Source organism: Lathyrus oleraceus, chromosome 1 (genome assembly GCF_024323335.1).
Source record: "Lathyrus oleraceus cultivar Zhongwan6 chromosome 1, CAAS_Psat_ZW6_1.0, whole genome shotgun sequence".
NCBI classification, from domain to species: domain Eukaryota; kingdom Viridiplantae; phylum Streptophyta; class Magnoliopsida; order Fabales; family Fabaceae; genus Lathyrus; species Lathyrus oleraceus.
The window spans coordinates 306,467,019-306,482,756 of record NC_066579.1 but is presented as its reverse complement, the minus strand read 5'-3'; the positions used below and the strand labels follow the sequence as shown (position 1 = coordinate 306,482,756).

General features: G+C 39.6%; 1 non-coding gene across 1 annotated transcript; it reads right to left on the bottom strand.

The window, feature by feature from the left end:
- Positions 1–9,682: 9,682 nt before the first annotated feature.
- On the bottom strand, positions 9,683–9,789 carry LOC127116240 (small nucleolar RNA R71). Its single transcript, XR_007801206.1, has one exon. It is a non-coding gene; the product is annotated as a small nucleolar RNA R71 (small nucleolar RNA).
- Between the last annotated feature and the right edge of the window lie 5,949 nt (positions 9,790–15,738).

Below are 15,738 nucleotides of genomic sequence, written 5' to 3'. Positions count from 1 at the left end.
GAAGACAGGTGAAGATGGAATCAGTGTGCAGATTCCTGAAGAAGAGTGGGACAAGGAGCAAGAGGCATTAGCTCTTGGAAATTCCAAGGCCTTGAATGCATTGTTCAATGGAATCAGTAAGAACATCTTCAGGCTGGTGCACCACTGTGAACTAGCTAAGGAAGTTTGGGATACCCTCAAGGTAACTCATGAAGGTACTTCCAAGGTGAAGATGTCCAAACTTCAGATGCTGACCACCAAGTTTGAAAATCTGAGGATGAAAGAGGATGAGACTATTCATGACTTTCACATGAATATTCTTGAAATTGCAAACACCTCTGGTGGACTAGGTGAGAAAATGGCTAAAGAGAAACTTGTAAGAAAGATTCTCAGGTCCTTGCCTAAGAGATTTGCTATGAAGGTCACAACCATAGAGGAGGCGCAGGACATCTGCAATATGAAAGTGGATGAGCTCATTGGTTCTCTCCAAACCTTTGAAATGGGCTTGTGTGAGAATGCTGAAAAGAAGAACAAAAGCGTAGCTTTTGTATCTAATGCTGAAGAGGAGTCAGAAGCAGGATATACTGAAGGTGATGAAAGTATATCAGAAGCCTTAGCCATGCTTGGGAGACAGTTCAACAAGTTCGTGAAGAAGATTGATCAAAGAGGGAGACCTAATGTCAAGAACATCCCGTCTAACATCAGGAAAAGATCAACTTCTGAAAAAAAGTTCAACCAAGGCAAGGGAATCCAGTGTCATGGTTGTGAAGGGTATGGACACGTCAGAGCTGAATGTCCTACTTATCTCAAGATGCAAAAGAAGGGGCTAACTATCACTTGGTCTGAAGGAGATTCTGAAAGTGAATCTGAAGGAGAATCTGCCAAACATGTCACTGCACTAACCAGTGTTTGTGCCTCTGATGATGACTCAAGTGCAGATGAACTGACCTTTGATGAACTTGTTGCAGCCTATAAGAAGTTGTGTACCACTAGTGCAGAAGTCCGTGCACAAGGAGAAAAGCAGAAGAAGCTCATCAAGTAACTGGAAGATGAGAGGCAGAAGCATCTGACAGCCATAGAGGGTCTAAATGGTGAGATAGCCTTGTTAACCTCCAAGCTGAATCAGATGACTAAATCCATCAGAATTATGAACAAGGGAACTGACACCTTGGAAGAGATTCTAAAGGTGGGACAGAAGTCTGGAACCAAATCTGGCCTAGGATTTGGGAAAAGATCCTCAGCTGAACACAAACGCCCAAAGGCTAAAGTTCAGAAGTTCAAGCGGAAGTCAAAGCCAATGTCTCAACATCAGGGAACTAAGATGAATAATCATCAGAAGAGGAAATACAAGGAGTGGAGATGTCACCACTGTGGTAGGCTTGGACATATAAAAGCCGTCTGCTACTGGCTTCATGGTTTACCTAACCAAACCTCGCATGTCAGGCCTAAGCATAAGACATATAAGCGCTATGTCCCCATCAAGAAGCAACAATGGTATGCTAGGTTAGCGCACACAGCTCTAAGGGCTTCTACCAGAGAAGACTGGTACTTTGACAGTGGATGCTCAAGACATATGACTGGTATGGAAAATCTACTGGTGGATATTCAACCTCACACTACCAGCTATGTGACCTTTGCTGATGGTGCCAAAGGAAAAATAAAAGGTGTGGGTAAGCTGGACTGCTCTGGAGTTCCAAAACTGAATAATGTGTTGTTAGTAAGAGGACTGACTGCAAATCTCATCAGCATAAGCCAACTGTGTGATCAAGGGTTCTATGTTCAATTTACTAAGGAGTTGTGCATTGTGACTAATGGTGACAATCAGGAAGTTATGAGAGGAACCAGGTCCAAAGATAACTGTTATCTGTGGGAACCTAAAGTCTCTAACTTTTCCACAATATGCTCCTCAGCCAAGGAAGAATAGGAGGTGAAGTTGTGGCATAGACGTCTTGGACATCTTCACTTATGGGGAATAAAGAAGATCATATCCAAGGAAGCAGTCAGAGGAATTCCAAAGCTGCTTATTGATGAAGGAAGAGTCTGTGGAGAATGCCAGGTGGGCAAGCAAACCAAGATGTCACATCCGAAGCTGGGACATCCTACAACTTCCAGAGTTCTGGAACTGTTGCACATGGACTTAATGGGACCTATGCAGGTTGAAAGTCTTGGTGGGAAGAGATATGCTTACGTGGTGGTCGATGACCATTCCAGATACACGTGGATAAGCTTCATCAGAGAGAAGTCAGATACATTTGATGTCTTCAAAGACCTGTGCATCAGACTTCAAAGGGAAAAGGAAAGTTGTGTGGTCCGGATTAGGAGTGATCATGGTACGGAGTTCAAGAATTCCAAGTTTGATGAGTTTTGCTCATCTGAAGGAATAAGTCATGAGTTCTCCTCCCCTATAACTCCCCAGCAGAATGGGATAGTTAAAAGAAAAAATAGAACTATTCAAGAATCTGCCAGAGCAATGATTCATGCAAAGAAGCTCCCCATGCACTTTTGGGCTGAAGCTATGAATACCGCGTGCTATTCACAACAGAGTCACCTTGAGAAAAGGAACCTCCTCCACTCTATATGAAATATGGAAAGGCAGAAAACCCACAGTGAAGTACTTTCATATCTTTGGAAGTAAATGCTACATTCTCATAGATCGTGAACAGAGAAGGAAGCTGGATCCCAAAAGTGATGAGGGTATATTTCTAGGATACTCCACTAACAGCAGAGCCTACAGAGTGTTCAACTACAGGACCAATGTCCTGATGGAATCCATAAATGTTATTGTGGATGATAAAGAGGAAGGGATCGATGTCATAGAGGATGTTGAAACATTCCTTGACAGTTCAACTGACATTCCAGTCAAGTCTGAAGAAGTACAGGAACCTCCTCCTGAATGTGAAGTAGATGCAACAACCAAAATGCCATCTATCAGAATTCAGAAAGACCACCCTAAGGATCTTATCATAGGGGATCCTAATAGTGGTGTGACTACCAGGTCACGGGGAATAAGCTCAAATTCCTGCTTTGTATCCAAGGTTGAACCAAAGAATGTGAAAGAAGCCCTGACTGACGAATACTGGATCAATGCCATGCAAGAGGAACTTGAGCAGTTCAAAAGGAATGAAGTATGGGAGCTAGTTCCAAGACCTGAAGGGACCAACATCATTGGTACCAAGTGGATCTACAAAAACAAATCTGATGAGAAAGGAGTAATTACTAGGAATAAAGCAAGACTAGTAGCTCAAGGATACACTCAAGTTGAAGGGGTTGATTTTGATGAGACATTTGCTCCTGTGGCTAGGCTTGAGTCCATCAGATTGTTGTTAGGGGTAGCATGCATTCTGAAGTTTAAACTATTCCAAATGGATGTGAAGAGTGCATTCTTGAATGGCTACTTGAATGAAGAAGTCTATGTGGAACAACCTAAAGGGTTCTGTGATCCTAACCAACCTAAGCATGTATACAAGTTGAGGAAAGCCTTGTATGGGTTGAAACAAGCACCTAGAGCATGGTATGAAAGGTTGACCGAATTTCTGACCTCAAATGGATACAGAAAAGGTGGAATAGATAAAACCTTGTTTGTGAAGGATGAAGACGGCAAAATCATGATTGCTCAAATCTATGTGGATGACATAGTCTTTGGTGGTATGTCAGAACAAATGGTAACACATTTTGTTCAACAGATGCAATCTGAGTTTGAAATGAGTTTGGTTGGGGAACTAACCTACTTTCTTGGAATGTAAGTCAGCCAAATGGAGGACTCTATGTTTCTCTCCCAAAGCAAGTATGCCAAAAACATCGTTAAGAAGTTTGGTATGGATAATGCTAGGCACAAAAGGACTCCTGCTCCTACTCATCTGAAGTTAACCAAAGATGATGGAGGGCCTAGTGTTGATCAATGCTTGTATAGAAGCATGATAGGCAGTCTACTATATCTAACTGCAAGTAGACCTGACATTTCTTATGCAGTTGGAGTGTGTGCGAGATACCAAGCAGAGCCTAAGGTGAGCCACTTGAATCAAGTCAAAAGGATCCTCAAGTACATCAATGGGACGTGTGACTATGGGATGTTGTACTCACATGGGTCTGAGCCTGTCCTATCTGGGTACTGTGATGCTGACTGGGCTGGAAGTGCTGATGACATAAAAAGCACATCAGGAGGATGTTTCTTCTTGGGAGACAATCTCATATCTTGGTTCAGCAAGAAGCAGAACTGTGTATCCCTGTCCACTGCAGAGGCTGAATACATAGCTGCTGGAAGCAGTTGTTCCCAACTGGTGTGGATGAAACAGATGCTCACTGAGTACAATGTCATTCAGAATGTCATGACATTATTCTGTGATAATCTCAGTGCCATCAATATTTCCAAGAATCCCATCCAACACAGTAGGACCAAACATATTGACATTAGACATCACTTCATCAGAGATCTGGTGGAAGACAAGGTGATTACTTTGGAACATGTAGCCACTGAACTGCAACTGGCTGACATATTTACAAAGGCTCTGGATGCTACTCAGTTTGAAAATTTAAGGGGCAAACTGGGAATATGTCTCTCTGAGACCTTATAGCAACCAATGATGTTTGGAATGTATTTATTGGAACTATGTTCTGATTGGTCAACAGATCATAGTTATACCACTTGCAACAAGTGTGGCAACAAGAGGGTAAGGAGACACCCTAACGTGAGAAGGCCTATGCACCTGCAGGAATTCAAGGACGCTGTTCATGCAGGAGTGGTTCTGGATGTCAGAAACAAAGTCATGGCATCTGATATGGTTGTACCTACAGTAAAGCAAAATTGGGTGATTACTTGATCAAAGCTGTGAAGCAAGATCAAGTGGGTGCTAACTTGGTTGAAACTGTGAAGTAAAACCAAGTCTGTAAGTCTGTCATTTTTTCGGTTTATGTTGTTGGCTTTGGCAACATTTCTGACAAAAAGGGGGAGTAACCGTGATACCCCAGACAACAGTTTGGTCTGTTAAAAACAGGTTCATGACAGATTCAAGTTTCCCTCCCCTGCAGCTGATGTGTGTTGAAGTTTTTATTTAACTTCTGTATGGGTGCTGTTTTGTGAAGTTTTTATTTAACTTCCATATATGTGAGTGTGCTGCCACTCTGAGTGTATTAGCTAGGTTTATTTCCTGCTAGATGTGTGATTCCGCTGCTATGAACTCTGTTATGGGGATCAAAGTGTTTTAGCCAAAAATTTGCCAAAGGGGGAGTTTGTAGGTGTTTAATTGGCTGCATTATATGGTAAAACACTAGCTGGATTCTAATGTCTTGACTGATGTCATGACATGGTGTGTATGTGTGACTGCATTGTAGGTTAGAATATCTAACTGTACTCTGATGTCTTGACTGATGTCATGACACACTTGAGTAGTTACTGCAGGATTAGCTAATACAGGATTTATTGAATGTCAAACAGGATATTGTGACATTCAGATACTGAGGAATAGAACAGTTGGTGTTCTGTTAGAGCTCAGTATTTATTTGCAGTCTGGTTATCAAGGAAGAACCAGACCTGGCATAAGGCCTACTATATGAATGTCAAACTGGGTGTTATGACATTCATCATGGACAATATATACTGAATAATAGACAGAGTGGTGTTCTGCTACACTTCAGTATGTTTCTTAGTCTGTTCTTCAAGAGGATAACAGAACTGACTTAAGGCCAAATGTATAAATGTCAAATTGGATACTTTGACATTTATTAATGTAAGCTGTTACTGTAGTATGGTCATTTTGGTCATGTACAGGTCAGCAAAATTGTACAGTCTGTTTTCTGGAAAAACAGACTCAGCATATGATCCTTGATGTCAAGCTGAATGTCGTGACATTCATTCCTGACAGCATATGCTATATTGTAGGTTGTTTAGTTTTCTGTTTCAGCTTTTTCTCAGGCTATTCTTCAGGGATTCAACAACTTAGAGAAAATCCAGGAAATCAATAACCATGCTACATTTAATGAACCTAACAAATAGCCTATTTGTTAGTAACCTAGATGTTGAATTTATGGGAACTCGCGTGACCTTAAATTCAGGAGAATACAAGTGAAAAAGCCCAGGTACTGCAATATAAAAGGAAGTCGTTCCTTCATTCAGTTTTGGGGATTTTGAGGCGTGAAGATTAAGTGTGTCCATCATACTTCACTGCTGTATTTTTGTGAGTCTTGTATTAGACATATCTTGTAAGCCAAGCCTTTATCACGTTGATGATTGCTTTGGCATAAGGTGTTCATTGAGTTGTAAGTGTTGTGTCGCTCAAAGCTTTTAAGCGTGAGTGCTGTGTATCTTGATTAAAGTTGTTAAGCACAATCAAGAGTTGTTTGAAGTGTGACTTCAAAGTTGTCTTTAATATTGATTAAAGGTAGTAATCACTGAGGTGATTGAGGGGGAGTGAGTAGGAACTCTGATCTTAGAGTAAGATTGAAATTGAATTGGGTAGGGATTAAGTGACAAGTTGTAAACGGGTGAATTTAGCTTTGAATTAATACTACTGATAGTGGATTTCCTCCCTGGCTTGGTAGCCCCCAGATGTAGGTCATGTTGGACTGAACTGGGTAAATAATTACTTGTGTTATTTACTGCACTTACTATTAAGTTCTGCATAATTCTTGTCTGTGCAGAATTGGATGTCATAACAACCCGTGTGACATCTAAAGTCTGATAACTAGAATTTCAGAGTCCCCGACAACGACGCCAATTTGATCCGCTGTCGCACACGGGTCAAAAACGAGTAATAATATAGAGTAAACGGAAAGTGACACCTCGAGTATCGTATCACAAGGACTCTTGGCAAATTAACCAAGTATGAAAACAAATGAAAATAAGGAGTTTTTATAAGGTTCAAAACTTAAATCGAAGATTATTAAAGGTAAAAGAAAAATTGATAAATAAGTTAATCTATTGTATCGATTTCCGTCTTATCATCGATTCTTATAATTTCAATTCCCTAGCGGATTCAATCCCATTCGATTACAATACCCACTGACAAGCGCAAATTGGTATTATATGATGTATGTTTCTAATTTTTGAATTAAGCAAACAGATTTAAGCAGACGCGAATTAAGCAAACGTGACTTAATCAAACACGATACCGAAAAAGCTACGCTAACGTGATTATAGTTAAGGATCATACAAACAATCAAATTTAATCAACTTTATCCTATAAGAAACAATCAAATTAAGTAACTGAAAGTAATTGAATTAAGAAAACTAGTTTATAGGAAGAATTGAAAAGAAATTGAAATTTAAACTGAAATTAATAAAAACCTCAAAGTGGAATTCGAATATAACAGATTAGCTCTTTGGGAATTAGCTCTCCATAAAATCTTCTAAGCAATATTGTATCATCAAAATTCAGAACTGGATTACTATAGTAGTGAAAGACCTAATATAATAAAAGGAAAATTCCGGCCCTTATAGGATCCGGCCTGAAAATTATAAACACTGGCCCAAACTAACTATTTTAATTAAGTCTGGAACTTCAACAAATTATTTGATGACACTGAATTTCACCGTATTTTCGACTCCGATTTCGCATGCATTTTAGTGGTTTTATTGTTATTTTGTTATGTTATTACTATGTTTCTCTTTGTTTTCAAGTTTTTACTTTAATCGGAGCCTCAATCGAGAAAAGGGGTGAAAATGAGCTAAAAAGACTAAAATTCAGCATTTTGCACTTGTGGCTCCCACTGTGACTGGCGCCATAGGCCCAACCATGACGTATTACAGCTCAACTTCCCTCAACTGCCACGTTCCCCACTACCTCCACTTGGGCGCCATAATTTGCTCTTATGGCGGGCGCCATGGACTTGTGGCGAGCGCCACAAGAAGAAAGTTTTTCCCTCTCAATTTCAAACTGAATGGCATCCTTGTCATTTCCATTATTTTATTTGCCTATAAATACAGACTCGTTTTCATTTGTTTAAACATCCAAACTTAGAGCAAACTTAGTTTCACTTAAGCATATATTCAGTATTTTAAAGTGGTAATCGCTTCGCATTGGGGCGTTACCACAATTGTGTAATCAAGTCTGTGATCGAGTATGTAATCGAGTTTGGAGCACTTTGGAAGGAAGTTAATCCTGCCGCCATTTTCATTTCCGCTTCGCATTTTATTCAACACTCCGATTGGAGCAGGTTTCTATAGCTTTGCCTTTATCTATTTTATTTCCCGCACAGTCTTTACTTTATTTATTTCTCGCACTCGCTTTACTTTATTTATTTCTCGCACTCGCTTTACTTTATTTATTTCTCGCACTCGCACTACTTTATTTATTTCTCGCACTCGCACTACTTTTATTTACTTTCCGCACTCGCACTACTTTTATTTAAATTAAAATGCACCTTTACTTTACCATGTCTAACTAAACTTATAAGGTTAGAATGTAAGGATCGTAATTGAACCGATAATCCGTACAATTGTTCGTAGAAACACTTAAGGGCTATTTTAACTTTCAACTTAAGTTTTCTCCCACTTAATTTCCGTTGGGTAAGATCGAAAGTCATCCAACGTCTATTTAAACTTAATTGTTTTTAACTATTTCAAAAACAGCGAAAGCGCTTTGTTTAGTTCATTAGGAGTTTTTAACTTAAGAAGAAAAGAGATTTTAAAACTATTTTCGGACGTGTTTATAAGTTTAGAGTCTGGTTCGTGAGAACCTCTTTTGGTTAAGAAATCCAGGTTAAAATACTTTTCAACTTAGTCAAGATACTATATTTCTTAAAAATAGGTTTACTACTCTAACGCAATGCGCGCCTTTTTATAAGTGACAATAAGAGGATTTGATTAGGGAGTACAACTCGGTTCTGAATACGCGAAAGCGACAGTTCCTGTTAAATTGGTTCTTTTCAAAGTAGGAAACACTGCCCATAAGTAGTTCTATTAGCAAGTACTTGGATTATCAATTGATTATGTGACTTACATTCGAACCTGTCTTTATTAATTGAACTTTATTCAACACTTTACTCTTCATTGCACACTCTAAAAAACTCCTATTTTGATTACCTTAGATAAACACCATAACAATAGATAACGATAGATTGACACTTGGTCTCTGTGGATTCGACAATCTTTTATATTACTCTAACGTGTTCGTATACTTGCGAAAAGCACGCATCAAGTTTTTGGCGCCGTTGTCGGGGACCAATTTCGTCAAATTTCATGCCCTGTTGTTATATCGTTTAGACTTAGGTTATTACCCGCCGGTCAATGCGAAGAACTCGCAGCACCGGAAGCTTAGTATACCCTCTGGCGGAACCTGAACGTTACGCTCACGCATGTTTATTCTTCCATAGAATTAGGAGAGCTATGGCCGAAGATCAAAACCAAAGACCTCTTAAAGATTTTGCCCAACCATCCAACGAAGAACCTAGTTCTAGTATAGTAAACCCAACCATTCCAGCTAATAATTTCTAACTTAAACCCTCCCTATTGCAACTTGTGCAACAGAGACAATTCGCAGGCTTCGCTACTGAGAACCCAAACCAACATTTTAAAATCTTTCTCCAATTAGCAGACACTTTTAAAACCAATGGAGCTTCTCCTAAGGCAATCCGTTTAAGATTATTCCCTTTTTCCCTTAGAGATAAAGCCCTATCATGGTTAGATTCCCTTCCACCCAATTCTATTACGACTTGGGATAACCTTAGAAGAGTATTCCTTGCTAGATACTTTCCCCCAAGTAAGACCGTCGTTCTTCGAAACCATATAACTAGATTTACCCAGAACCAAGGAGAATCGCTGTTCGAAGCTTGGGAGAGATATAAAGAGCTGTTAAGAGCATGCCCACATCATGGTCTAGAAAATTGGTTAATCATTCAGACCTTCTATAATGGACTTCACTATAACACTAAGATAACCATCGACGCTGCCGCAGGCGGTGCGCTGATGAACAAACCTTATCCTGAAGCTAGTGCCCTCATCAAAGATATGGCTCAAAACCATCAATCATGGGGAGTCGAACGAGCGACAGTTGAGAAGAAGGAAGCCCAAGGAGGAGTGCATGAACTAAGCTCTATAGACATGATGCAAGCTAAAATGGATGCATTAGCCCTCAAGGTCGAGCATATGTGCATAAACCCGAATACTGCAGCCGCAGTTTCGTTGGATTGTGAGATATGTGGAACCAAAGGACACCAATCTGCAGAATGTAGTCTATTAAACGAAACCCACTCTGAGCAAGTAAACTACACCTAAGGGAACCCATACTCGAATACTTATAACCCTGGATGGAGGAATCATCTGAACTTCTCCTATAAGAATAATAACCCTATCCAAAATAATGCACCTTCGAGACAACCTGGTTATCAAGCCCCAAGACCAAATCAACCTATGCAACCTGTACCACCAAAGCCGAGCCTTGAGAAAATTATGGAAAATTTTATCACTGCTCAAACCCAACAAAAAAAAGAGTTCATGAACCAAAACATTCACGTTAATGAACTGATTACCCAGTTAGGAACCAAGGTTGACCAAATAGTCACTCACACCAAGATGCTTGAAACCCAGATCTCTCAGGTAGCTTTAAACCAAGCCCCTCAGACCACACCTGGAGGACAGTTCCCTGGACAACCTCAACAAAATCCGAGAGGACAAGCTAATGCCATTACCCTACGAAGTGGGAACGCTTATGATGAGCCACCAAACCCAAGATTGAGTGAACCCAAAACTTCTAAGGAATATACCGAACCCACGGACAAAGTAAAGGAACCAGAGGAATCTGAAAAACAGGAAGGTCAAGAAAAAGGAGAAGAACCTAAAGATAAAACTTACGTACCACCCCCGCCATATAAACCGCCTATACCATATCCGCAAAGACTCAAACAAACCCAGATCAATAACCAATATCAAAAATTTATTAAAGTTATAGAAAAAATTCACGTAGAAATCCCTTTCACAAAAGCCATCACCCAAATACCTTCTTATGCAAAGTTTCTCAAAGACATCCTTACCAACAAACGTAGACTTGACGATCCGAAACCCTTGGAATGTAATTCCATTTCCGAGAATAAATTAGCCAAAAAAGATAAAGATCCTGGAAATTTCTCCATTCCTTGTCTTTTGGGAAGTCATGTCATCGAAAAAGCTTTTCTAGACTTAGGAGCTAGTGTGAGCTTAATGCCTTTAGTGGTTTGTGAGAGGTTAAACTTAGGAGAATTGCAGCCTACTAAGATGTCACTTCAGTTAGTCGATAGATCTGTTAAGTATCTGATAGGCATTTTAGAAGATGTCCCTGTTAGGATAGGTCAGTTATTTATCCCTACTGATTTTGTTGTCATGGACATCAAAGAGGACAATGATATACCAATCCTTCTAGGTAGACCGTTCTTATCAACTGCTGGAGCCATAATAGATGTCAAGAGAGGAAAGTTGACCTTTGAGGTAGGTGACGAGAAAATAGAATTTATACTTTCGAAATTTCTTATGGCACCTGTGACAGGAGACGCATGTTATGCCTTAGATATCATTGATGAATGCGTTAGGGAATTAGAACAAGAAGAAATCATAAAAACAATTAAGTTACCATCAACTCTCATAATGAAGGATGATGACTTTAAGAAACCCTACATCGATGATAACCTTTACGAATGTTTGTCCCTTACCCCAGATCCTATGCCATGCCCTAAGATACCAACCTTAGAACTTAAGGAATTGCCTAAGAACCTGAGATATGAGTTCCTCGATGAAGAGATGAACCGTCCAGTTATAGTCAGTGCTACCTTGAGCCAAGAGGAAACAAACCAACTTTTAGAAGTTTTACGAGGATATCCCTCAACCTTAGGATATAATATCTCTGACCTGAAAGGTATAAGCCTGGGCGAAAACGTAGTAGTTGATCACCTTTCTAGGCTAGAACATCTAAAACCAGAACTAGTACCCATAAATGATGATTTCGCCTATGATAGACTGACAGCTAGAGTAGAAACCATTGAAGATAATAACCTAGATCCTTATGAGCACTCCCAAAATTCCTTAGCAATAAGTAACATACCCTGGTATGTAGACTTCGTTAATTACCTAGCTACTGATATAGTACCCCCTGATCTTGACTACCACCGCAAGAAGAAATTCTTCCACGATGTGAGAAACTTCTATTGGGACGAACCACTCCTTTTCAAAAGGGGTAAAGATGGCATTTTTCTCCGTTGCGTTCCAGAAGAAGAGGTAAATAATATTATCGAGCATTGTCATTCTGCACCCTATGGTGGACTTGCGAGCACCTCTAAGACATACGCCAAGATTCTTCAAGCTGGCCTATTCTGGCCTACCATGTGGCGTGATATCTATGCTTGCATTGTCAAATGTGATAGATGCCAACGCACTGGAAACATTTCAAGACGTGATGAAATGCCTCTAAGAAAAATTCAGGAAGTAGAACTCTTTGACGTATGGGGTATAGATTTCATGGGACCTTTCCCACCATCCTTAGGAAACAGGTATATCTTAGTAGCTGTAGACTATGTGTCTAAGTGGATTGAAGCTATAGCTGCACCCACAAACGACACTAGGGTAGTAATCAAATTATTTAAAAACTATATTTTCCCTAGATTTGGAACACCACGTTTAGTCATAAGCGATGAAGGATCACACTTTATATCGAGAATATTTGACAAACTTTTAAGAAAATATGGAGTTAGGCATAGAGTAGCAACACCATACCATCCACAAACTAGTGGCCAAGTAGAAGTATCTAATAGGGAGATAAAACAAATCCTAGAGAAAACCGTTTCTATTTCTAGGAGAGACTGGTCTCAGAAGCTTCAAGAAGCATTATGGGCCTATAGAACCGCTTTCAAAACCCCTATAGGAACTACTCCTTATCAATTAGTTTATGGAAAATCATGTCACTTACCATTCGAATTAGAGCATAAGGCCTATTGGGCCATTAAAACTGTGATTTAGACTACCTAGCCGCTGGAGAAAAGCGTACCCTAGACATTCATAAATTAGAAGAACTTAGGCAATCTGTCTACGAGAATGCAAAAATATATAAAGAGAGAACAAAATCCTATCACGACAAAAGAATAGTAAAGAAAAACTTCAATGTAGGCGATCCTGTTCTCCTTTTCAACTCTAGGTTACGACTCTTCCCTGGAAAGCTACGTTCAAGATGGACTGGTCCTTTCGAAGTATCCAAGATTCTGAGATCCGGAGCCGTGGAAATCAAGAGCGATACCTATAGTCCATTCGTTGTAAATGGACAAAGACTGAAGCTCTACGAAGGAGGAGACATTCCAGCATACTACTCAAGCCACACTCTGATTGATCCACCAATTCCTACTACTACAGGTGTATAAATTCTAATCGTCAAGTTAATGACGTTAAACAAGCGCTGCGTGGGAGGCAACCCATAGTTTTTCTTTCATTTTACTTTTCCGCATTTATTTATTTTTATTTTTATTTTTTATTTTATCATATTTTACATTGAGACTAAAATTTGAATGGTTTGCATTTTCAGGATTACTTTCTTAACTTTTACAGGATGTAGGATTTCGATGACATGCACGTGACCTATAGAGATAATCCTCAGAGGGAGCGCTATCAACATACTGCACTCATAGAAGTCACTCAAGGTTCCATTTTGGGTAACCTTCGAGAGGTGAGGACTGCTCAGGATGCCTTACAGGCCAGGATGGATCAGAGAGACCGTCGTCGTAGCCGATCCCGTCGTCCACCTCAGGATGGTGAAGGCACCAGTGGTCAGCAGTAGGATGTCAGGTGACTCTCCCTTTATCTTATTTCGAAACATTGGGGACAATGTTCGATTTAAATGTGGGAGGAGACTTTTATCGCTTTCTCTTTTTCTTTGCTGTTTTTAGTTAGTTTATTTATCTTTATTGCTTTTTTTAGTTGTCTACTTTATTTTATTTTGCTTTTAGTTTGAGTATTTTAGATAATGCATGAGTCTGACGAGTCACCAGTATAGTGTATCTTTAGTACAGTCTAATCTCCCCATTCCTTTAGCCCTACCCAAAAAAAAATTGCAAAAGAAAACAGTGTTATTCTGAAAGTTTTTGGGTTTTAAAGACGGGTTTGAGTAAGGATGCGGTGACTTGGGAGAACTTTTTGAAACATCAGTATTGTTTTAGCACCGTAGACTTCATAAATATATGAATCACTCTCAAAACCCCATATACCATGGCCTTAATCATCATTTCAGTATAAGCCCTCGATAGTTTATTCCAGCAGTCAGCTCCGGCCTACGCATCCTCTACGTAGGGGACCGATAAACATAAGTGAATAATCCAGTGAAATAAATAAAAGAAAGCAAAAAGGCAACTCCGGTATAGGTGACCCTCACAAAGTCATTTAAACCAAAAATGTTGTAAAAATATGCTACAAAAAGAAAAAGAAAAAGAAAAACTCACCGGTTGTTAGTTGGTTCAGAGGTATCTAGCGCTGAACTCGGTAGGGCGGATTACGATCCGATCCCCCACAACTGCAGTTGGGTCAAATAAAAGGGTTTACACAAACTTATGTGCCAGGAACCCCATGTTTAGATCATAATCACTAACAGGTCACTCTGCTATGAAGCATGTACGGATAATGGGCTTAATGTGAATGTGCCTGAATGAAAAGGACACAAAAAGAGATGAAGAAGCAGGCCTAGGTATTGTGGGATAATATGGGTTGGTTAATATAGGAATGGAGTTTATGTTCGTGTCTGCGGATAAGTGTCATCACGATACCCTTAGTTCACTCAGTTAGTACCTATCGTTGTATCCTGACTTGAACTTAGAAATCTTTCTAGCCCGAATCACTCGTTGACACGTGTTCTTCTTCTATGAGCTTTTTAGTGTTTTGCTTGAGGACAAGCAAGGGTGTAAGTGTGGGAGAATTTAATGACACTGAATTTCACCGTATTTTCGACTCCGATTTCGCATGTATTTTAGTGGTTTTATTGTTATTTTGTTATGTTATTACTATGTTTCTCTTTGTTTTCAGGTTTTTACTTTAATCGGAGCCCCGATCGAGAAAATGAGTGAAAATGAGCTAAAAAGACTAAAATTCAGCATTTTGCACTTGTGGCTCCCACTGTGGCTGGCGCCATAGGCCCAGCCATGACATGTCACAGCTAAACTTCCCTCAACTGCCACGTTCCCCACTACCTTCACTTGGGCGCCATAATTTGCTCTTATGGCGGGCGCTATGGACTTGTGGCAGGCGCCACAAGAAGAAAGTTTTTCCCTCTCAATTTCAAACTGAAGGGCATCCTTGTCATTTCCATTATTTTATTTTCCTATAAATACAGACTCGTTTTCATTTGTTTAAGCATCCAAACTTAGAGCAGATCCAATCTTAGAGCAAACTTAGTTTCACTTAAGCATATATTCAGTATTTTAAAGTGGTAATCACTTCGCATTGGGGCGTTACCACAATTGTGTAATCAAGTCTGTGATCGAGTTTGTAATCGAGTTTGGAGCACTTTGGATGAAAGTTAATCTTGCCGTAATTTTCATTTTCGCTTCGCATTTTATTCAACCCTCCGATTGGAGCAGGTTTCTATCGCTTTGCCTTTACCTATTTTATTTCCCACATTGTCTTTACTTTATTTATTTCTCGCACTCGCTTTACTTTATTTATTTCTCGCACTCGCTTTACTTTATTTATTTCTCGCACTCGCTTTACTTTATTTATTTCTTGCACTCGCTTTACTTTATTTATTTCTCACACTCGCACTACTTTTATTTACTTTCCGCACTCGCACTACTTTTATTTAAATTAAAATGCACCTTTACTTTACCATG